The sequence below is a fragment of the Myxine glutinosa genome, chromosome 3 (assembly GCF_964187855.1).
Source record: "Myxine glutinosa chromosome 3, kmMyxGlut1.1, whole genome shotgun sequence".
NCBI classification, from domain to species: Eukaryota; Metazoa; Chordata; class Myxini; order Myxiniformes; family Myxinidae; genus Myxine; species Myxine glutinosa.
Window position 1 is genome coordinate 166,141,109 of NC_136263.1, and position 25,321 is coordinate 166,166,429.

At 43.4% G+C, this 25,321-nt stretch overlaps 1 protein-coding gene and 1 long non-coding RNA gene across 2 annotated transcripts in view; one reads left to right on the top strand and one right to left on the bottom strand.

Annotated features, from left to right (window-relative positions):
- LOC137423071 (regulating synaptic membrane exocytosis protein 4) overlaps nt 1-25,321 on the bottom strand; it is a 375,068-nt gene that overhangs the window by 120,031 nt on the left and 229,716 nt on the right. The window lies entirely within an intron of this gene.
- LOC144891375 (uncharacterized) lies at nt 2-24,710 on the top strand. The gene is made up of 2 exons (XR_013622895.1): nt 2-535; nt 24,669-24,710. It is a non-coding gene; the product is annotated as an uncharacterized LOC144891375 (long non-coding RNA).

A 25,321-nucleotide genomic window follows, 5' to 3' on the forward strand; every position in this document is an offset into this window, starting at 1 on the left:
GTTGAGGGAACGTGGTCCGCGGAAGCCCCCGAGGCCAGTACGCTCCTCGTGCGCCGCCTCAGCCACGTGCCGGCGCGCACTCCGCACCGTGTTCATGCGCCCGTGGCAGCCGCTACATTGAGCGTGAACCGCCCCCTTCATGGGCGATCTGCAGCAACCACTCCGACTTTCCGACACCTACCAGACAAGATATCGCTTCACAATAAGCATCAGATGTTCTTCTCTCACTGCACCGTCGGTCACCGTGCGGAACTCGCATGACGTGACCGGCATGTCCATATATCCATGGGACGGACAGTGGTGGCCAAACTAGCGACTTCTGGCCACAGTCCCGAATTTTATATTCTCATGGTTCAAGAGGAGGCCGATTGACCTACTCTCCTTGGACCTTAATGCGCAATGAACTGTGTGAATCTCTGTTCCTTTGTGATGTAAATGAGGATGGCAAAGTGAAAGGAGGATGAGCAGTGGATGATTTGAAGCAAATACACAGTAGACTCCACTTGGAAGAAAATACACAGCAAGATGGACAAAGGTAATGAATTAAAGTAGTCAATCTCGTAGATTGCTCATATGCCGTTGTTGTTACTTATTATTAATATTATTATTATTATTATTATTATTATTATTATACATATGTAGCAAATAAAAAAATCACAATGGTGAAGAATCACTTTTTAAAAATTTTTCATTTCTGATCCAGATGCGGATTCGAATCTTCACCAAAATTGGATCAATTCGTCCTTGTCACACATCCGACCTGTCCACCAAGTTTAGTCCCAATCCATCCATAACTTTTTGAGATTCCCTGTTCACAGACAGAAAAACAGACAAACATACAGGGATGAAAACATAACCTCCTTGAAGGTATTGGAGGAAACCGAACTATTTAAAACTTCAGAACTATTTGAAACCAGAAGCAAACAACACAAAATTATTGCTAAACTTACGCAAAGAACCAAAGCAAGGCTTCAATGAGGCGATGCATCACCATCTCCTCATCCCACATCCGTACCTGCAATCTTTTCTACCCCCATTAACTCTGCCGACACAAACCCTCTTACTTGCAGGTTGTATGTGTTTTTTTTTGGTATGCATGGTGAGGCTCCTGGAAGGAAACAAAATGGAAAGGAGGAACAAGCACACACGCTGAATGAAACACAGTAAGACAAGGAAGGGGGAAGCAGGGAAAGTAACAAACAGAAAAGGAACAAACCAACTGACACCAAACAAAAGAAAAGAGGTGAGGCAGAAGTGGGGAAAAATCACAATAACCTGGAAAAAGGGAGTGCTTGGGAATGGGGTCAATTTGGGGTAGAAGAGATCATGAGTATGGATGTGAGATTACTTGAGGTAGTGGTGAACAGCTGTCGGGAAGCCCTGGAGAGAAGGATGGGGTTGAACAGATTGGGGAAGTTGGTTCCACAGGTGAGAGAAAAGAGGAACAAATGAGTCGATGTGAGCAGTGAGCCTGAGTTTTGGGAGTTTAACAAGAACAGGGTTACTAGCAGATGGGGTACACCATGTAGAAACCTGGATGGGACAGAGACAAGAGAGCAGAGGGTGCAAACCCAAAAAGGAGGCTGTAAAATCCAGAGAGGCCACCAATCTGTCTGTGATGCGAGAGTAACGGGCCGAGACACCCAGCTTTGTTGCACGATATCCCAATGATTTTGAGGGATTTGCTTTCCACAGCATCAAGAAGGGCAAGGTGTGATGCAGGGTCACCAGCACAAATTGGGAGAGCAGTATTCCATCAAGTTGCGAATGAAGGCCGAGTTGGTTGTCAAAGTTCAGGTTGGCCAAGGAAATAACTTGCACGATGATGGATGCCCAGTCGGCAGGTAGCTTTGCAGGCCATATTGTAAATATGGTCTGCCCAAGAAATATGGTCTTCAAGTGGTTTGTTTTGGAAGTAGATGGGAGGATTTGCCAGACAGTCATTTGGGAAAGTCAGGGTGAGTGCTTGGGATTTTACAGGGTTGAAAGACATTTTCCAAGCGTTGGAACAGCTCCAGATTCTACCCAGGTCTGCAGAGAGGAAGCTGCTGTCTGCCTGTCTGAAGGATGAGAATATGATATGGAAGTGGGTGGAATCATCAGCAAAAAGATAGGCAGGACTTTCTGGGAAATCAGAAAGATCATTCATGGCAGATGAGGAACATGAATGGGCCCAGGGCACTGCTTTGGGGCACTATAGCCTTGACAGGGAGAGGAGATGAGAGGCTCCCATTAAGAGCTACATGCTGAATGTGGGAGTGAAGGAAGTCAATGATCCATGAGAGAAGATGGGCTTGGATGCCATAAACAGAGTTTGGAGATCAAGGTGGGGTGCCGACTTTATAAAATGCTCAAGGTATTTCCAGAGAGTCGAAGCGACATGTCCAGGGTAGAATGGCCGGATCGGAAACCGATCTGATGATCTGGGATCAGGTGGTTGGAAAATAGAAATAATTTCATATCAACTGCAACGAGAAAGCACCTGAAAATGCAAAGCTCGTCCACGTCCGTTTGTATTCAGATGTCTTATTCCGTATCCTCAAAATAACGAAGACAGTTTAAAATAAATTACAAAATAAAAATTGATGATTTTATGCAGCCTTGACTTTGAGCTTGAGATCTAAAAAACCTCAAACAATTGACGCCTAACTTTTGATTATTGAACCATTTCAGTGACCTGATATGCAAGTTCTTTAGAATTTCAGGTAAATCGGGTGAAAATTGGTGATTTTACGCAACCTTGACCTTTGACCTTTTGACCAAATTATTAATTTACCTTCTCCATATTCTCATGAAAAGCTTTGTTGAACATTTGATGACAAAACTCAATTGGTAAAATTAAATTTCAGGTCAATTGGATGAAAATTGATGATTTTATGTAACGCTGACCTTTGACCTTTTGACAAAATTCTTAATTTGCCTTCTCCGTATTATCATCATAAAGCTTTGGTGAAAATTTGGTGACAAAACTCAAATGGTAAAAAAGTTACGGTCCGGATGGACAGACAGACACACACACACAAACACACACACACACACACACACACACACACACACACACACACACACACACACACACACACACACACACAGAGAGACACGGACACACACACACACACACACACACACACACACACTGACACGGACACACACACACACAGACAGACACACACAGACAGACACCCACAGACACAGACACACACACACACACACACACACACACACACACACACACACACACACACACAGACACAGACACACACATACACACACACACACACACACGTGAATGCAAAACCCCATCTCATGCTGCACATGGGACGGGCTAATTAATCAAGTGGAACAATAGGAAGCATACACAAGAAACAGATGCAATTATTATCAAACAAAGCGACAGATAAATCCCTTTTATAAAACAAGAACAAACAAGAAAACCATAACATTCAACCGGAGAGAGAAAATAAATGAACTTTGCGAAATGTACGAATAATGTGCTTGCGCTGCCCCTTTAAGCAATAATTGTTTTAAAGGTAAAATGGCATGTTGATCATGTGCTTATCGTTACCTTTATTAGGAAGCATTCCCCAGCACACTGTGCTGCGTTTTACCCCAATTTTACCCCCGAGTAATTGGACAGAAAGCATACTTGTAATCATCCGTTTCCGGGATCCAATGCTTGGGATCCAAAGGAGTAACATCTGAGATGTAAATGATGTACAGTGTGAGCCACTGTACAAATGCACTAGTGTTTGTAGAAAGGAAATTGAAATTCTGAAAAGGGAACATTTATATTACATATGCACGACTCTGGGGTGCGGTTCAATATTTCTGCCATATTTGTGTACGTTTCATTATGTGCTCCCACATGCAATTCAGTTGTCGCATCGCCCTTCCGCAGCATATGCCCAGGTCTGACCCACTCATCACTTCTTATTTGACTTCACATATTATGAAGGTTTAATCAAACATAGCAGGGGCCCAAAAAGCCAATCCTTGCCAAAAACACCTTTAGGCCTGCACGGTTTGAGCTACGATGTCCGGCCTATTGATGTATATAGCCTGGGGTATCATATGACACGCTCCACAATGCAACAATCCTTTCTGGCATTGGACCAGATCTTTGTTTGTGCTTCATGATGGAAGTCCTTTAAAGTCACTTTTCATGATGGCATGCAGCATGAGACGGTGATCAATCTGCATCGTGCAGACTGCACGCTCCCTTGAGCATCCGTGCATAGTGAGCGAGCTGTCGGTACCGCAAAATCAAGATATTCGATGCAGCAATGTAATTAACGGAGACTCCTCCACAAAAAAATTGGTGCTTCAATTAATCAGTCAAAGAGCACTATGCAGCGACAGCGGTTGGCAAGTTCTGGAGTGGGAGAGAGTTGTTGCCGGGTGGTGACGTTGCCGCCTGGCTGGCTCAATGGCAGCGTTTGCATCTTGCTTTTGGGGCGCTCATGGCAAACACCAAGAATATTTCATTTGCGGCCTCACGCCCAAAGCACTTGCACATGTAGGTGTGATACCAACACATTACCTTTGGTTTAATATCCTTCAAAGATGAGAAAAAGCACTTCTTTATGGAGTGACCACCCTGAGGTGCCATGCACCAGTTTATGATGATGCAAGATGGGTAGGGGGGGGGGGGAGGTTTTGGTATATTGAAACAGTCTTACTCTGGCCTATCTGGCAAGTGTATAAATGGTGGGTACCAGGGGGAAGAGAGGCAGTATGGGTTATATAGTTTACTAGCATGGGTACCCGGCGTTGCCCGGTGATGTTCTAATCCTGTTGGCATTTTGAAGAAATCTATTTGAATTTTTTTCTATTTTTGTGGGTGCCATAAATACTCCTCTACACCCACTAATGAAAATTTATATTTAATATTATAATATTACACACACACACACTAATCAGGGACAATTTAATATTACCTTTTACATAGCAACAAAGGCCCAGGCACATATTACACTTGGAACAATTTTATAAAACAATAAAATAAACAATAAGAAAATAATATATATAAATAAAATATAAAATAAAATATAATAATATAATAAAAATATAGTATAAAATAAATATAAATATAAAATAAATATAAATAGAAAATAATAAATATAAATAAAAACAATAAGAGCAATTTTATAAATAAATAAATAAATTAATCGTTTTTTTGTCAAACTCTTAAAAAAATAATTCCCCAAAACTGTTTCCCCGGCACTCACTGATGAACCTCTGAAAGTTTGATGAACATCCGTTCAACCATCCCTGAGAAAAATGGTGACACGGACAGACAAACGGCTCTCTTACAGTACAGATGAATGAATCTCAGCTGTTTTATTGTATTGAACATTTTAAGCATGTTTTTTTCTCCAATATCTTATTAAGCAAGCAAACAAGACTGTTTTTGTATAATTAAGCTTCCAAGTGTAATATGTGCTGTTTTGCTGTGTACCAGCTAAAGTACACACTATATGATGAAACGCACATATTTCTGCACTGGAATAGTGATTCGTGACAAAAAACCTGCACGCCAAACTTTTTTTTTGTCAAAAACGCTTCTTTTAAGCTTCTTTTCAATAACCGTATGATTTTAAAAAATTGGGAAGCTTAATGACAGCAATTCCCCACCGATAAAAAGGGATCTACAAATATGGACTCTGTGCCTTCAACAATATGGAAATATTATACATAATTGTCGCGCACATTACATTAGCCTCTCCTTTCGGCGAGGTTAGTTATATAATGTTTAACATCTCTTTCACACAAACTATTATTAATAACTTTACTTACAAACAGCAAGACAAAATAAATGGGTGAATGGCACATCTGAACCTAATGCACATATAACGTTGCCATCCCACAATTAAATCCCATATCATGGGTCAATTTTGCCCATGCTCTACAGATGTTCTTGTGATTGGTGTAAAAGTACATCACGATCTCCTATTGTCCCGATCTCACACATGATATGTGTACAAGCTCCCCCATGATCAAAGTAAAATAATACCAACAAGAAAGAGCAATCAGAGATTGCAGACCCTTCCCAGGACATGTTTGTGTGGTGTTTATTAGCTGCTGTGTTTGTGTGGTTTATTGATGACGTAGATTTATTTATGTTCAATCCAATATGGCTGCCGAACCATGTGACTGATGATGTCGTCAATTTAATTCTCCGATACAATTTTTTTGTAGATCATGCTCAAAGAATTTCAAACTGAACGGATCAAGCATTCTACTTCTCTAATTATGACATCATAATGAAGGAACCGATGACATCACCATCAATATATGTTGTTCCCCATGGGGAATACTTGACAAGTCATGATTATATTTTTTCCCATGACATGGTTTTAGAGATATAGCAATGCAAAGTTTTTCGGTTTTTCCAAGATGACGCCCATACCACGTGACAAATGACATCATAATTATCAACAAAAAATTCTACAGGATGAAGTGCACCCATGTGAAAATATATTGGCAATTGGACCAACGATTGCAGAGAAAAGCATACTTGTGTTCTGTGTGGACAAACAGACAGCCAGCCAGACAGACAGACAAACAGACAGACAAATGGACCCAAATGCGGAACTATGACAAGTGAAAAAATAATAATGGATGACACTCGCACCAACTTGATATTTTGTAATACAAAGTTGATACAAATACAAAGTTGACTTTGATCAAGTTGATCAATTGGCTTGTTCGTACAAACAGTGCCCAGATTGAAAACTCATGAACATTATTATATGTTGCGCAGTCAAAAGCAGAAAAAAGAAAATAAAAATCAATGATTCCTGACTCATGTGAACAGCAAGCTGTTGAATATTTCATGAAGAACATTTTACGATCCTAATTCATTTTTGATCTGTGGGATCAGCCATTGTCCAATCATGGGAGCAACGACCATGATGAGACTGAGAGCACTCGATCAGGCAGAGTGGGCAGCCTGATCAAGTGTGGTTTATTAGAATGGAAGATCCATCAAGAGATTGTCCAATGTAGGCCAAGGAGCCTGATGTGTGCACAAATCGACGGGAGTTGGAAATATCATCTTATTGTCGTATCTATTTCTCGTGTTGTAGATTCTGCATCGATAAGATGATGGAGATTATATTTTTCTTAACCCACATAGTACAGATGTTATCCCATGCCGAATGCACTCAGGATCCCACATGAAGGAGTTTACCTGATGTTTGTTTGGTGATAACAAGCGTTCCTTGAAATACCTTCACCGCCTACTTGAGCACTTTATGATGTGAAAATGTACCTCAATGTCCTCAACCCAATTTTGTCATCTAATGACTCCAAGTATTTGTCTTATGTCACCATGTTAAGAGAATGTCTCAAGATTTGTCTTAAATGTAACACACACACACACACACACACACACACACACACATAAATGAAGTCAGAAGATCCTGGAAGAAAAACGCTTGAAATTATTGAAGTGATAAATTGGAGCAACGGGAATGCTAGTGAGAACATTACAGATAATTACCCGTTCTTTCCAAAAAATAACATTATGGAGACCTTAAAAATCATCTCTGGGATTATTTCTACAAACGAACTCCACTTGGAAGCTATCCAGGGCTCAGTGACGATCCTGAAAAGAGTGCTCAGCACAACACTTTGAGAATAAGAAAACTTCACAGCTTGGTCCATGAATCATTGAATCAGGCTCCATTACTGAAATGGGGGTGGATACTTCGAGCCTTGAGAGGACTCCATCCCACCTTCTAAGACTCACATACCCAACTTGAATCGTCACAGAAATTATGAAACACCACCAAACACAACTAGATGGTATTCATAGAATACTTACCCTGCGCAGTCTTGAGAAGGACTTCTGTCTGTTTTTAAGGGGTTTTTTTGATCCAAGATGGCACCTGTACCACGTGACCAATAACGTCATAATTATCATAAGAACAATTCTACAGGAGGAGCCGCTTATATTCTGAAAATTGTGTTCATCGGACTAACAGTTGCAGAGGAATTTTTTTTGATCCTGATCAGATCAAGCGTTGTACTTGTCGAATTATGACGTCATAATGGAGGCACCTATGACATCATCATTAACATATCTTATTCCCCATGGGGTGTACTTGACAATGCGCCACGTTTCAATTTTTTCCATTAAGCTGCTTCGGAGATATAGAGGTGTAACTTTTTCCAAGATGGCGTCCATACTACCTGACCTATGACGTCATAATTATCAGCAAAAAAATCTACAGGCGGAGGCGCTCCTACGGTAAAATTTCATGTGAATTGGACCAACGGTTGCCGAGAAAATGAATTTTTAAAATGCAGACACTGCACACGTATGGCACACGGCATACAGCATACGGCACACGTACGGCACACGGCACACATACGGCACACTAATTAACCGATTGCTTAGCCCCGCTTTTTGCTTCGCAAGCACAGGGTAACAAGAAAGCCGAGAGGCAGAACAGAAGGGATGTAAGAGAGGACTCAATAGATCACGTACTAATAAAAAAGGCCATACTCGAAAAAATACATAATTAGGAGAACCAAATTTTCCCCAGCCTGGATAGATTTAAAAAATGATTTTGATACTGCCCGACTGAAAACATATATCTCCTAAACAAACAAAATCAAAGTCATAAATCAACTTGCAGTACCAGTGTTCCGATACAGTTGCGGGATAATAAACTGGCCACTATCGGAAATCAACAAACTATATATAAAAACAAGGAAACACCTCACTAGCCACAGAATGTTCTACAAAAATCAATGCATCCTGAGAATGTACCTGCTGAGACAAGGAGGAGGTTGCGACCTGATGGAGGTTAACCAAGCACACAAAGTGACAACTGTAGAATTGGCTGAATACGTAAAAAGTTCAATAGAATCCAATTTGTATGCAAACATGAGAACAGAAAGACAGAAAAGGTATCCGTAACCCACCTAGCAAATAATTTCCAAAGACAGGTGCAAATATAAGATGTCACACATTAAACTGAAACAGCAATGAATACAACCGTCAATTGCAAAAAATACCAAAGCAAAATATATAAGGGAAATATCAACAGATATACACCAACAACTGTGAGAATGATGAAAGAGCAGGTAAACATAAAAAAGAGTTGGACAGATTGAGCATAGGCGAAGAAGGCTCATTAGAAGGGCTAAGAAGAGATCTGTGATGGGTCGACCCGGATGGAGAACGAATCATAATGAATGTCAAAAACCAAGGACACTACACCAATGGTTTAAAAAAGATGGTGGGGCTGAGTCAATCGGACAAATGTAGGTTCTGCAAGATATAAACAGAAAGCATGAGTCACCTCCTATTGGGATGTAAAAAAAAACTCATGTCAGAGCAGCTGTACACACAAAGGCACAGCAAAGTATGTATCGTAATCCACTGTCACATCTGCAAAAATCTCAATATCCAAGTTCCATAAGACTCGTGGAAAAATAACCCAAAATCAATCACTGAGAACAAGGAGATATCGCTCAGGTACGACCTGATGATCCCATCAGGCATGAACACAGAAAACAAATCGTTGCAATTGAATACACAGGGTGTTACACAAAGACCCAGACAACTTTGTTCAAAAAACAAACTCGATGGGATCATCAAGTCATAACTTTAAAATATAGTGGGGTGCAAAGAATACAACCATCGATTGCTAAACTGATGATGCCAATCCAGAAACCCGTTTGCGAGTCCGTTTCCATGAAAACAACATACAATCCGTTTGTTTGTAGCCCAGACAACAATTCCCCACTCTGGTGTAGCAAGTCGTGTAACCAGGTGTCAAGTGGTGGCCAAGAAAACAAGACCACTTGCTACTAGCAGTAAAGGCAGAATTTTGTAGCTGGTTCAGGGTGTAGGCGATAACTAGCCTACTCTTCGCTAAGTTCACTGCTGGGCAACCCGGCTGTATCTTCATTGATGGTGGGATCATTAACGTCCAGCAGCTAATGCTGCTGGGACATTCAGAATAACATCCATTTGAGGGAGGATGCACGCATTGATGCCTCCCTCGCCCGACCTGTGAAACATGGCCAGGATGACAGTTTATAGCAGGTTTGAAACCCAAACAACATTCTTATCTACCCCCATTTTACTCCCTAGACCAAATTCAATGGGTCCTCCATCTTGGATATGGAGGGAGACTTCGCCCTGTATGTGAAACATTCGGGTGACGGTCCAGGATATAGAGGTGTAAGGTTTTTCCAAGATGGCGTCTATACCACGTGACATATAACGTCATAATTATGAATAAAAAAAATTATACAGGTGAATGCGCTCCTATGGTAAAATTTTGTGTCAATCGGACCAACAGTTGCAGATGAAAATTAATTTTTTTAATGCAGACACGTACGCACGCAACCGATCGCTTAACTGCGTTTGGCTTCGCAAACATAAGGGTGATTCTTAACCAATACACCTTGGAGTTACCTCTAATGAATGATCTAGGATTGGAAGAGTTCCTTCACAAGATGCAGGTGCTGTCCAATTAAAAGTCGAACGTGATCCTCATACTGCTCTGTCACCATGATTCCACTATTATTATCGCCTGCCTGTGCTAACGTTTCATGAAGATGCTTTTAATTAAGAACTGCTACCTCTCAGGAGCCATGGCGTACAGTGCCACGAGCGAGCGGATAAGTGCAAACGATGACACCTTCATCCCAGGTAGACATAGCACATCCTCACGACTACGTCAATGATGGAATGAGTAATGAATGAGACCCCCGCTCCTCGAGAAAGTTGTCCCACAGCTCTACTGAAATTACATCGGTTCAACTTCATATTTTGTGTGTGCCCGCAGAATAAAATTGTATACTTTCACATAATTTGGTGATTCCAATAAAGTGTTTGCCAGTTTTCCTTAAAACAAACTAAAGTGTACAAATAAACGTTTCAACGGCATTGTTTATTAATACAACAACAACAACATGCATTTTAAGGCCATTTTCCCTGCTAGAGCGGGGGTTAGCCTTGCGGTCCCCATGACAATCTTCTCCATTTTGCCCTATTTTCTGCATCTCTCCTTGTTAACCCGCTTGCCCGCATTTCTTCTTCCACCATCTTTAGCCAAGTCTTTCTCGGTCTTCCCCGTCCTCTACTACCTTCTACATCAATTTCCATCACTCTTCTGAACCAGTCACTTTCATCCTTCCTCAACACATGACCAAACCATCTCAGCCTGTTCCTCTTCACAGCATCAATCACAGGCAATATTCCCATCATCTTTCGCAATTCATCATTTGTCTTCCTCTCTCTCAACGATACTCCGCACATCCATCGAACCATTCGCATTTCCACCCTTTCCAGCCTTCGTTGCTGCTCTACGTTCATTACCCATGTCTCGCTCCCATAAATCATAACACTTCTCACACATGCAGCATACACCTTTCCCTTCAGCTTCAGCGACACTCTCCTCCTCATCAGCACGCCACTCAGTTCCCGAAACTTCTTCCATGCACATCTCACTCGAGCAACCGTTGCCGAGTCTGATCCACCTTCTCCATTCAGCATGTCTCCGAGGTAGCAAAATGTTTTCACACCTTCCGGCTTCACACCGTCTCCAAGATCCAACTCAACATTTCCTCCATCTGCAGCTCCCTCTGTGCACACCTTACATTTGAATGTAGCTGCCACACTGGTAAATGGCCCTCTCAGACCACTACATTTTTGATGAACCCACTCAGCGCACATTGTACATTGAATGGAGTTCACTCCGACACCCTTTCTGCACACAGCACACGGCCACTTCCCAGTTCTTTCCACCTCACCACATGCTTTACCACTTGCCATCACCTTCGTCGTTCCGATATTCACCTTCAGACCTTTTGTCTCCATACATTCCTTCCACTTGTTCATCTTTTCCTTCAGTCCATCCATACTTTCCGCAATCAACACCAGATCATCTGCATAAAACAACTCCCACGGTAAACCCTCCTTTACGTTCTGAGCCAGCACCTCCATCACAGCTACAAATAGTAGTGGACTTAGTACCGACCCCTGATGCACTTCCACCTTCACCTCAAACTCACCACTGTTCCCGTCCTTCGTCCTCACAGCTGTGCGCGCTCTTTTGTACATTGCCATCACTACTCTGATCAACCATCCCTCCACTCTTAACTTCCTCAATGCCCATGTCAATACTTTGCGTGGAACCCTATCGAATGCTTTCTCCAGATCAACAAACCCCAAAAAACAACTTCTTCCTCTTCTCCATGTACTTCTCCTGCAACTGCCTCACAATGAAAAGCGCATCTGTCATTCCTCCTCCTGGCATAAATCCAAACTGCATTTCGTCGATCTTCACTTTCTTCCTTATCCTCCTCTCCAACACCCTTTCCAATACCTTCATTCCATGCTCCAATAACTTTATCGCTCGGTACGAGCCACACTCCAGAGGGTCACCTTTCCCCTTGTGTAGAGGGACGAGGGTACTCAGTTCCCAATCCACTGGAATGCGGCCTTCTTTCACCACCAGATTACAGATCTCTGTCATTCTCTTCACACCCTAACTTCCTGCTGCCTTCAACATATCTCCAACAACTCCCGTCGGCCCTCCCGCTTTTCCACTCTTCATTGCTTTTATCGCTTCCTCAACTTCCTTCTCAGTTATCTTCTCTGCCGGTCCTAAAACTGGGTTACTCTCTATGTTGCCATCCCATTCATTCTCTGAATTCAACAGCATTTCCATATATCTTTTCCATCTTCCTTTAATTCCATCTGGGTCAACAACGATTTGTCCCACTTCATCCTTCAAGCAACTCACCCCCATCACATCACACCTCTCTTTCGCTATGTGCTTTGCAATCCTGAATACTGCTTTCTGACCCTCTTCCGAATCCAAGCGTTCTCCGAACATTTTCCTACATGCCTCCTGCGCCTTTGCTACCTCTTTCTTTGCAGCCTTCCTGGCTGCCCTATAACTTTCATGCTCTGCTGTTTCTGCTCCAGTACCCTTCGCCTTCTGCCACTCCTTGAACTTCTTCCTCTTCTCGTCAATCCTCTTTCCAACTTCATCATCCCACCACCATGTTTCCGAGTGCCTCGGTGGTCCTTTTGTCCATCCACATACCTCACCAACGGCTCCCAACAAACTAGCTTTCATTGACATCCAACCACTTTCAAGCTCAACCACATCATCCTCTACCCTACTCAGCCTCTCTTTTAATGCCTCCCTTACTGTCACCTCTTTCAACCTCCACACCTTCATTCTTGGTTGGTACTTCACCCGCCGAGCTCTCCTCGCACCTTTCACCCTTATGTCGCAGACAACCAAGTGGTGCTGTGAAACAGCCTCCTCCCCCGGGATCACCTTTGTGTCCCAGAGGTGCACCCTATCTCTCCTACGCACCATCAGGTAGTCAACGGTTGTCGTCGACCCACCTCACGTGTATGTAACAAGCTTATTATCCTCTTTCTGGAACTGAGTATTACAAATCAACAAATCAGCTCCATCAGCAAACTCCAAAATCCTTTCACCTTCTCCATTTCTCACACCATATCCGTAACCCCCATGAACTCCCTCAAAACCATCCATACTCCTTCCCCCATGTCCATTCAGGTCTCCTCCCACCACAACAACTTCCTCATCTTTCACGTTTTCCATCAGCTTATCTATCGCACACCAGAACTTCTCCTTCTCTTCATCGCTCCGACCAACCTGCGGAGCATATCCCGAGATGACGTTCACCAAGAGCTTTCCAATCATCATTTTCACCATCATCAACCTTTCACTCACTCTAGTCACACTCACCACACTGTCTACAAACTCCTCAGAAAACAGGACACCAACACCATTCACGCCCTCCGGGCACCCTTGCCACACAAACTTGTATTTCTGTCCCTGCCTACCCTTCACCATTCTCACACCACTTCCCTTCCATCTTGTCTCTTGCACACAACATATGTCCACTCTTCTTCTGACCAATACTTTCACCACTTCTCCTGATCTCCCTGTCATTGTCCCTACATTCCATGTCCCAAACCTCAGAAACCTATCTCCACTTCAGGCTGCACCCTGCCCATATGTAGTTGTAATTGTCATGGTTCTCTTTTTGAGGCAATGTTTTTATGGCCGGATGCCCTTCCTGACGCCAACCCTCTTAGTCGTCTCTTACGACACGCAGGGATACGGTGTACCTATTCTGACCAGGGTACACACTGGGAAACGTTTAAAACATGGAAATTCGGGGGGGGGGGGCATCAGCATCACGGCTGCGGTTTAAACATATTCCAACAATATCCAAACAGAACCATGAAAACCATGAAAAACAATCTGGGAAAAGTCTCCAAGCGAGAACGTGGATTTGAGAAGGAAGGAGCAGAGGCGGAAGAGAAACGAGCTACAGGGGGCGGGGCACAAGCCGAGACGAGGAGGACAGTGAACAAGCACGTGTCCGGGAGGAGAGAAAGAATCAATATAGAATTCTTTGTCTAGGGAGGTGAGGTGAGGGGGAGAAATTAAAATAAAAGAAACAAGCAATACAGCGAAGGAAATAACCCAAACCGACAAAACACCGACGGGGGGAGGGAAGCCCCAAGTTACCAGGCCGCGCACCAGAAAACGATTAATTACACACAAGTTTGTACGAATTACAAACCAATACCAACCAGAAACACACAATAACATGTACACAGCAAAATAACCAGTGGAAATTTGACAAAGACAATAATGGGAAAACACTTAAACTTCGATGCCGTGGAGAGCTCGAAGCACGCCTCACTCGCCCGAGGAACCGGAAACCTGTTTATTAATCTTACACTATATTATTAATATCAATCTCATGCATTTAATCTTATTAATCTTATCTTATTATCAATTCATCTTATCATTCTTATGCAATTAATCTCATCTTATTATCAATTAATCTTATTGTTATCAATGTTATGTTAAATATCAATGTTATGCTGTTTTATTAATACTAGGGCATGCCCGTACTATATATAAGCTAGGACGTGCCCGTACGTGGGTGCCCGTTCCTTGCCAAAAAAAAAAAAAAAAAAAATTTTGTGTAGGGGTGTGTGTGTGTAAACATCCTAGGGCGTGCCCGTACGTGGGTGCAAAAAAACATGCGTGCAAACAACAACAGCAAAAAAAAACTTTGAAACCACGTGGCAGTAACGACCACAGAACCCCCCCCCCCTCTATTTACATGAATGGTTTGGTCCATTCGCAACGACCACAGAACCCCCCCCTCTATTTACATGCAATGGTTTGGTCCATTCGCAACGCCAAAGCGAACGGCGAACGGCTAAATCGCCATAGCTCGGTAAGTACTTGTCCGATTAATTTCAAACCTTGAAAAGGCACATCCTCGGGTCCCCAGCAATATACCTGGCAAGTTTAAAGTATATCGGACCCGTGGTTGTCGAGAAACAGCGGTCACAGACAAACAAACGTACAAACGTACAAACGTACAAACGTACAGAGATTACTGGAATTATAGATAGATAAATCTTATCAGTCTTTATAGCAATCAGTCATGGTTTATCAAAATTATGCTGTACTAGCAGGAGTACCCAGTGTTGCCAGGTGATGTTCTAATCCTGTTGATATTTTGAAGAAATCAATTTGTTTGTTTTTTTCTATTATTTTGTGGGTGCCTTAAATACTCCCCTACACCCACTAACGAAAATATTACACACATATACACACCAGGGATCATTTAATATTATCTTTCACAAAACTACAAATGCTCAGGCACTCACTATAGAGCGTTTTTATAAAATCCCCCCCCAAAAAATCTAATTTTAATTTTCTCAATTTTCAAAAAATTGGTTTTGCCTCCCCAAAAAATCCCCAAAAATTCAAACCTTTTTTTTCTGAGCTGAGCAATACATCTGATGACGTCATGTCATATAGAGACTCCACCGAATGAAAACAGCACAAAATACAACTCTATTGATAAGCCACGATCACTGCAGGAGGTGCCCTATCTGAAGCCCATTTTGTCACAAATTGTAACCGGACTGTAAAAAAGGCAAAACATTTATACAAATCAAAACAAACAATAATTTTAACAAAAAAGATGTTGTGCAGAACACGCTACTTGCAAAATCCTCCCCCCGCCCCCCCCCCCCTTCCCAAAAAGTTGCCATGGATATATCAAATTGTCCATTTCATAAAGATTAAAATTGACTATCTTAATCAAAGCTCAGATCAATCGAATGAAAATTGATTACTTTTCAGATGAAAATTGATGATTTTAGAAGTTTGACCTTGTTATGAAATCAAGTCGAGACCTCGGTTTCCGGATATGAGGCTTTATTGAAATCTATCTCCACATACCCTAAACGCACAGAACAAAGAATAATATCAGAACTACAGCAAAGATAGTACTAGCATTTCATTGCCCATGAGCAAGCGAATAATTCATTCCCCCTTCATACCTTTTAGTGGAGTGGCTTATGGAAATGATCGTGACACGCTGGCCCAAAGCACTAAATTTGGCACAGTTATACTTTAGGACCATACAAAACTTTTGAGAGGGGGCTGCCCGATTTTCGAGGCCCAGGTCAAGGTCAGGTCAAGGTCAAAGGTCAAATTATGTGTTTGTCACGTTTTTGCCATATCCAGCTCATAGCTGTCATAGAAACATTATCTCAGTGTCTAAATAATCATTTTTAAGGACAAGGAATCCATTTGTATTATGGAAAATATCCTCAGGTGCTGCCATGTTGTATTTCAAGGTCAGGTGAAGGTCAAAGGTCAAATTATGTGTTGGTCATTTTTGCATCGGTGTTTTTGACGTACATCGATACGCTGATGGAGGATACTGGCTTGCTCAGGACCTGCCACCATCCATCGTTTCAGGGCAGCTGGATTTTCAGTGAGACCGATGGCTCCACCTGATCCCTTCACTGTTTCGTTATTTTGTTCATGTGCCTGGTCGAAGGGCATGCTCGAGAATTTTCGGCTAGTCTTCATGAACACCCAGTTCTGTTTTAACTCATCTCTGATCTCATTTGGCAGGGCCTTCATATCCCTGATGTGGACCGGTAGCCAGCGGGCATAGTTGGTGTGATCTAGCACGAAAAACCAGGGCGCTAGTGCTTCCAGCACATCTATGTAGAGGGCGAAGTTCCTTTCTCTGTGTGATCGGATAAAGATGAGTACCAACAGTTCAAGCTGCAAGATTTTATCCCAGAATTCAAAAGTTGGACTGTTTCGTATCATTTTTTCTTTCCAGTCTTCAAACGTTTTTTCCTCGTGTGTATTGCACATTGTGTTGAACGCATCACGTTGCAGTTTTGCCAGGGACATTGCAGTCACCTGATGTGCGTGACGTGTCCTTGTTAGGTGTGCGACCTTCAGGAAGGAGTCTGCAGTTCCAGCAGTCGCAACACCAGCCTCACTCAGAGCTGCACACCATCCGGATCCCTCCAGGAGGTCTGCAACCATCCTCCATAGTGCCATTTCCGTATGTAGACCCCCCAGAATGATTATATATCGCGACTCGCCAAGAGTTTGTGGCCAATTCCACTGTGCATATTTTGCTAAAGCAAAAATGGGTTGATCCCCAACCATCACTGGTGTTTGTCCGGGATTGCGTGTCTGTATCATTAGTTTCAGGACTTCCATCCCATGTTTCACCATGGCCATCGTTGCGGCCTTCTCATAGAAGAGGGGCAAGAGAGCACTTATCCCAGGTGGGTCTGTGACATCTGGTTGACGATCAGCGTGATGAGCAGCCCATGTTATGAAGTCGCCTTTCTCAAGGTTGTCTTTTTTGAGAAGTTGCATTTTCTGTTGTAGCCACTGATTTTCTTCTTCTATTGCTTCGTGTAAACTGTCCACGGTATCCTGCATAACAGCCGTCTCTGGAACCATTATAATGTTGGTGTTGCAAGCAACAGCTGGGACTATGCGGTAGCTGTCCGGGAGGGAAGGGTTTCTGGTACACACAGGCGGCGGAACTGTGATGGGTTGTCTGATTGTTCCTGGATTTGTCTTCGTAGGGAACTGGAACAAACTCATGCTGGTCCCATGGAAAGACCCTTCAGCTGTTTGTGATGTAGGGTTGTGGTCTAGGTTATCCAGCGCTCCTGCTGTGTACAGTCCATCGCGAATTTGTGCAGGACATACTGAATCCTCTTCAATAAACCGCTGACATACTGCATTAGTGAGCCAGTCTTCCACTTCCAAAACACGTTCGTAGCTGACACTGATACCAAGTTCTTGAAGTTGAGTCACCATTTTTTTGCTCCATGTTTGGGTATGCACATTCAGACCTATATATAATGGCAGTGGGGGCTCTTTATCCTTTCGGTGACGTGGCTGCTCTGCTACCTTTGCCTTCTCCTTAGAGTTGAACCTGATTAGTTGACATACAACTAATCTGACCTGATTAGCTTCCCCCCCCCCCCCCCCGGTCGGGGACAGCCTGTTGCCGCCACTGCCTATATGGCCATCACCTGGTGGAACTTCCCATAATAGTAATGGATTCATTGACTAAATATGTTGGTTATGTGACTAAGACCAAGTTTTTTAGGTTATATATAAGCTGGATATTGCAAAAACATGACAGACACATAATTTGACCTTTGACCTTGACCTGACCTTGACCTGGGCCTCTAAAATCGGGCAGCCCCCTCTCAAAAGTTTTGTATGGTCCTAAAGTAGAACTGTGCCAAATTTGGTCCTTTGGGCCAGTGTGTCACGATATCACTTAAATTTGGACTTTAGCCACCCCACTATTTCTCGAGCGTCCGCTCACACCAAACCAAAACCCCCTCCTTTCTTGTACAGCCCCTTATATTCTCTTCCCAAGGCCATTCCTTTCAAATCCTATTCTTCATATTTTATGACATTCACCCTCAGTTAAAATACATGTTAGCAATCAAATAATTAAGCAACGCAACAGTAACAAACAAAGCTCTATCAACCAAAACGAGTTGGCGGTTGGCACAATCTTCCAGCACGAGTTCGATAAATTCCCTCAGTTCCAGTGTCCACAGATTCACAAAGAGAATCATCCTGATGAGTCAGCTCCTTTTGAGATCTCCCTGACTCTGACAGGATCTCCGTTACCTTGGCATTATCAAACATTAGTTTATCCCCAGTCAATCAGTCCTGCGACTATGCTTTGACGGGTGAACCCGAGAATCCATTTCCCTTGTCATCAGCAACGTGCTCATTTCCCTCGCCGCAAGGCGTGAGATGGCGACCAGATACAGTAGTCTCACGCCCGTCCGGAAGCCTCACATGAGCATACTCTGGGTTTGCCTCTAGAATTTCTATGCAATCCGCCAACGGTACGTATTTACTTTGTCTGACCACTCACTTCAGAAGAGCCAGACTGGGGCAGGCCAACAAATAGGGCAACGCTCGTCCACTTGCACTACATCGCTGAAGGTGGAACATTCTTTCATGTGGAGTTTCATTCGTAGCGGTACACAGTAACGACACTGCTGAAAGTAACAACCGGAAGTACACTGCTGCGAAGGTAACCCGCACGACTTCAAGCTCATTGACACGGTTCTCCATATAATTCCGTTATAATGTTCCACCAAGCCATTGCCTTGAGGATTGTACGTGGTGGTATGGCTCGTGGTGACACCTCAATACTGGAGAAACTGTTTATTATCTCGAGACAGAAAAGCCGTAACTCTGTCACTGTGAATGAATGCAGGATATCCGAACATTAAGAACAATTATTGTTTGAACGCAAACATTCAATCACAGTGGCCGAAGACATGTTAGTGCACAGAAAAGCAAATGGAAATCGAGAGTACTCATTGACTACTGTAATAATGTAACGGCTCCCCCCTGCGGCTGGCAACGGACCCTTGAAATCAATGTTCAAAATCTCTCATGGCTGCCCGGCATGAATCAGCGTCCCCATAGACGGTTTATAAAAACTCGGTTTAACTTCAACGCACACGGAACATGTCTTGCAAAGACGCCGGACGTCCTCTATAAAAAAAAAGACAAATTCCTGCTGCGTACGAAATGAGCCAATTGAGTGACTCCGGGGTTACAGAGCGATTCATGAATATCCTGTAAATCGCCGGTGGTCATTCCCGAGCAGACAGGTCGAGACAAAGCGTCGGCTGCCAGATTATCTCGTCCCGATCTATAAATAATGTCAAAACTGAAGTCAGCTAATTCCACACGCCAGCGAGCGATTTTCTCATTTTTTATCTTCTGTGTATGGCATCTGTCATACATGAAAGCAACTGACTGTTGGTCTGTGATTAATTGGAAATGTATCCCGATAAATAAATGACGCCACCATCTAACGGCATCAACGATCGCACAAGCCTGCTTCTCTATAGCGGAATGTCCACTTTCACTATCAGACAGTGTGCAATATAAAAAGGCGACTGGCCTCCCAGCCTGATTGAGGATAGCCGCGATAGCATGGTCTGAGGCATCTGTCTCGATCATAAAAGGAATACTCTCGTTAATAGAGGTCACCACAGCATTAGCTATGTCTGTTTTCAATACCTGAAAGGTGGCCTTTGTAGCTACGTTCAGTGGAAATATTTTACATTCCACCAAAGGCCTTATTTTTTCAGAGAATCCAGGTATCCACTTTGAATAGTGCATGAACAGTCCCAGTACTCTGCGCAAGGTCGCACGGTCAGAGGGAGGGGACATTTCCAGCAAAGGTTGTAGCCGAACAGCGTCAGGTCATATCTCCCCTCCGGTCACGGTGTACCCCAAAATATCCACTGTCTGGACGGAGTAATTACAATTCTCTTCGTTGAAGGTCAGTCTGCATTTCTTCGTGACATCCAAGAACTGCCGTAAATTCGAGTCATGTTCCAGCTGATCGCGGAAACATATGGTGACATTATCGACATACATAAAAACATATTTTAGTAGTTCCCTGGTTAAAATGTCATCCATCACCGGTTGGAAACATGCAACCCCATTTGTGACTCCGAAATGATTTATACAAAACTGGTACAGCGTTTGACCAGATTTGAAAGCGGTGTAAAGTCAATCATTCTCCCTGATGGGTATCTGGTGGTACGCACTTCGGAGGTCCAAGGTGCTGAATACCCTGTAGGTAGATACCTCTCTGACCATGTCATCCATCTTGGGTAGTCAGTAGGCATCCAGTTGGGTAAAGCGATTGATCGTCTGAGAATAATCAATGACCATATGCTTCCGGTGATTAGGGTTATTGACAACGAGCACTTGAGCCCTCCAGGTGAGCTACTAGGCTTCATTATACCCTCGTTTAGAAGCCGCTTGCTTGGTCTCCTCGGTGATAAATTGTGCATCTGGCCGCAAATATCGCCGAGATTTCACAGTTATAGGGCGACAAGTAGGAGTTAGGCATTGGAACAGCGGGTGTGGTTCGATCGACATCTCCGTCAAGCTACATACCGAGAAGACTTTAGAGGGTTGTGCACTATCGAAGTGCATCTCTATATGCCCATGCTTATTCAACATATCATGTCCCAGCAGGACGTCAGAGCATAGATTCGGCTGGCAAGCAGCGTGCGACGGACAACTAGACCCTGCAGCTGCCACCGTATCCGAGCGTTTCTCGGCGATAGCAGCGTTTGCGGTCAAATAAGGTCGTCCATATGTCTCTGATCGAGTCTGGGCCAGATGCAAAACTCGGACCTGTGCGTATGCATCCTGAAAGGTCATAGTCTTGGTCTCTAGCAGCCGTGGGTTGATGGCCGGAGAAAGAATACCAGTTATGAAAGCATCTCATTAGATCATTGAAGGCCGCCTGATCCAGCACTCCACAGTCCTTGCCGAGTTGTCGTAACTCCTGCGTATACTGCTCCAAAAGTCTCAGCAGCATCTTGCCTGCGTGTAGTGAGCAAATGTCGAGTGTAAATAGTGCTTCGTGGTTTTACATAAAGAGCTCTTAGAGCCGCTACAGAATCGGTGTATGTGTCACAGTGCGAGAAATATTCATAGACATCGCTGGACGTGTTGCAGGTGAGAACATTCATCTTCTGTTGGTCCGCGGCTTGGTCCGTGTCTTAGTGCGCAGCTTGGCCCGCAGCTTCGGGCAAAGCTCACATGTAGAGCTCCAGGGACCTGAGCCAGTGGGTCCAGCGTCATCCAGCATTGCTGGCATTGGGGTCGCTGTCGAACCTCTCCGGGTTGAGAAACTTGCCCATGGCACTCGAGGTGAGATGGATTTCAATAAATTTTTATGAAATCAAGACGAGACCTCGGTTTCCAGATATGAGGCTTTATTGAAATCTACCTCCACATACCCTATACGCACAGAACAAAGAATAATATCAGAACTACAGCAAAGATTGTACTAGCATTTCATTATCCTAGATTGTACTAGCAAAGCAAGCAAATAATTCAGTCCCCCGTCATACCTTTCTCGAGCTTACGCTCACACCAAACCAAAACCCCTTCCTTTCTCGTACAACCCATTATATTCCCTTCCCACGGCCATTCCATTCGAATCCTCTTCTTCATATTTTAGTACAGACCTTGAGTTGACCTTTGACCTTTTACCCTCAAAGATAGTTGGCTTCCCATATTCATTGATGCATTTGCAATGGCTCTTTAACTTTCAGGTTAATCGGATGAAAATTGATGATTTTTTTAGATGAAAATTGATGATTTTAAAAGTTTGACCTTGAGTTGACCTTTGACCTTTTACCCTCAAAATAGTTGGTTTTCCAAATCAGTGACCCAACATGCAAATCCTGTCGAACTTTCAAGTCAATCAGAAGAAAAAATGACGATTTTAGAAATCTGACCTCAAGATGGCCTTTGACCTCAAAATCAATAGCCTTCTTAGTTGTGACTACCTCTACAACTTGATAACGTTTACAAGACCGATAGCCACCTGGGTGGTCATACTATCCTCTTCAACCAAAGTATCAAACAAGCAACGGCTATGCTATTGTTAGGCTATCGGTCTTGTTAGTTTAAGAGCAGGTGTTCGGAAATTTGCCACTTCTCAGTGTTACTTTGTCTCATCTTGCTACAAACAATTCCATTGGAATAATGTTAGAGTCTTAGTTATGTTTCCTTTCATAAACACCAATAGGAAACAACTTGGATACTGCGATGGACGAAGCTTTCCGAAAGGAGACCGAGATTGAGGCCCTCCTTGAATGGCGTAGTAAGAAGTAATTACAGATCGAATATGCAATGTTCTTGACTACCTCTGCCCCCATCCTCTTTGTTTTAATACTAATCAAATTAAATGTCAATAAACAGAAGCAAATTAAAATACTTACTTCATAACCTTCATGTCTGACGTCATTATGAGTCAGACACGCAGAACAAGTGCATTATGAGGGGTCAATGTAATTTTTTGGCTGAATTACAAAGAAATTAGAAGACAATAGACAAGCAAAACAAAACACTATGTGGGATTTGAACCTGCAATCTTGGCGTCATGAACCAAGTGGTCAAATGGAAATATTTTAAAGGCGAAAATCTTGATCAATAAACCTGTCATTAAATAATTCAGCGAATGACTTTTCATCAACCTTCACATGGTGTGTCAAATAAGGGGTCATAAAATCGAGGAATAATTTTTGATCTTTCACCCCTTCCATCTTAGACAAACTTGTTACACTCCCCCCGATATTCCCCATACCTTCCTTTATTTGTTCACGAGTTATCAAGTGACCACTATATTCGTCATGTGTGTGCGTCTGTCTCTGTGTGTGTCTGTCTTTCCGCAGCATAACTACTACCCAGGGAGCAAGAGTGGTCAACCAGACACGGTCTGCTATAAAAGTTTTTTGTATATGGTTGGATTCCTTAGACCCCCAGCAACAACTTCCAGGTGGACAACCTTTCCAACAGGCTACTGTAACTGTGCAATTCAAGATGGCGTCCAAGATGGTCGCCATATTTTTAAATCTCTATATTGTCGTCAATTGTTATCTTATTTTCATGTGTAATACTTTGTTTCTCTGGTTTTCAAGGTCAGGGAATCTATTTATGATGGTTTCAGAGTGATATGATGTGTTTTATGACATTTGTCTCATAAAAATCATGTGGGCAGAAATGTCCAAAACTGTGTGATCTGTAGTGGTGTGGCCATTGTGTAGTGTGCATGTAGTCTAGCATATCAGAAATTTGCATGTAGTGTAGCATATCAATAGCTTGCATGTAGGCCTACTCTAGTTGCTAGTATGCATAACATGGTGGTGGTTTTGCTGTTGCAGGTGATTGCATGAGAGGTACGATGATTACCCAGGCAGAGAAACGGGTGGTGGAAGGAAGCTTGTCACTGAAAAAGGAACCCAAGCGGAGACGTCAGGACACTGACATTGACTACACAAAGTGCATATGTCAAGGACTTGGTGCAAAGGGACTATATAATATTACAACAACAGACAAACTAGTTTTGGCCATGAAGGCTCGACAAGATGAGACATTTGAGAGACTCAAATATGATTTGGCTACTGGAACATGGCTGAGAGACAAAATGCCCAAATGGCACAGTAAATGTAGAAACTGGTGTGGTGAAAATGTAAGTTGAACCCAGGTGTGACGCTCACTTAAACCACTGGGCGGTGTCTATAAGACCTCGGGACGTCCGCGACTCGAGGCCACTCCTGCGACTTTATACAATGACATGTAGAATTGAATGGTACGTACCCACTTATATTCTAGGCTTGCTTGCATTGACTGATATATCCAATCTTTCTCATATGATGCCTTGATCCTGACATATATGTTGCATGGTGTATTTTACAGGATGATGTTACGATCTAATTGAAATTAAACCTATCTATGGGACGAGTTGTGGATTTGGTTGATTTTCACAACACTTAATTTCAATTATGATCTTCGGAAATGGCGGGACACGAGTCTTGCAATGGCTGGATGAACGCAGATCACAGACGAGCGTTCCCGACATTCTCCGCGCTCCTGCGAGGCCCACCTCGGAGAAGAATGACCGGCGGAGGACCCGTCGAGCTTGCTCCAGCTACGGAGCTCCGACTACTCTCGCCGCCGGTCTGCCTCAAAAGGACCGGATGTGATGGGGACCTCGCAAGCCTTTTGCGGGACCGCGTAGTCAAAACGCGAACTGCTCTCCTGAGGCCCGAACGCCGGAGCAGGCATGACGGACTCCGGCAAGACGCCTGGCGAACGATGCTACTGGGCAACGTCCTGCAGCCGAAACCCCGTCGGAACGACGGACCCGCTTGGAGCCGACGGCCCGACCAACTGATTTGCGTGCCTCGGCCCGAGATGAGATGACCACGCGAGTGTTCACGACTCCCTTGACTGTCATGCCGCGCTCGGAAGCACCTCCACGCGCGAATCGCGCGCACGGCACCCGTCGCGTGCACCGCTCTGTGAGGCCTATGATTCCGATCGCTGCTCGGAATCACCTCCTCCTATGC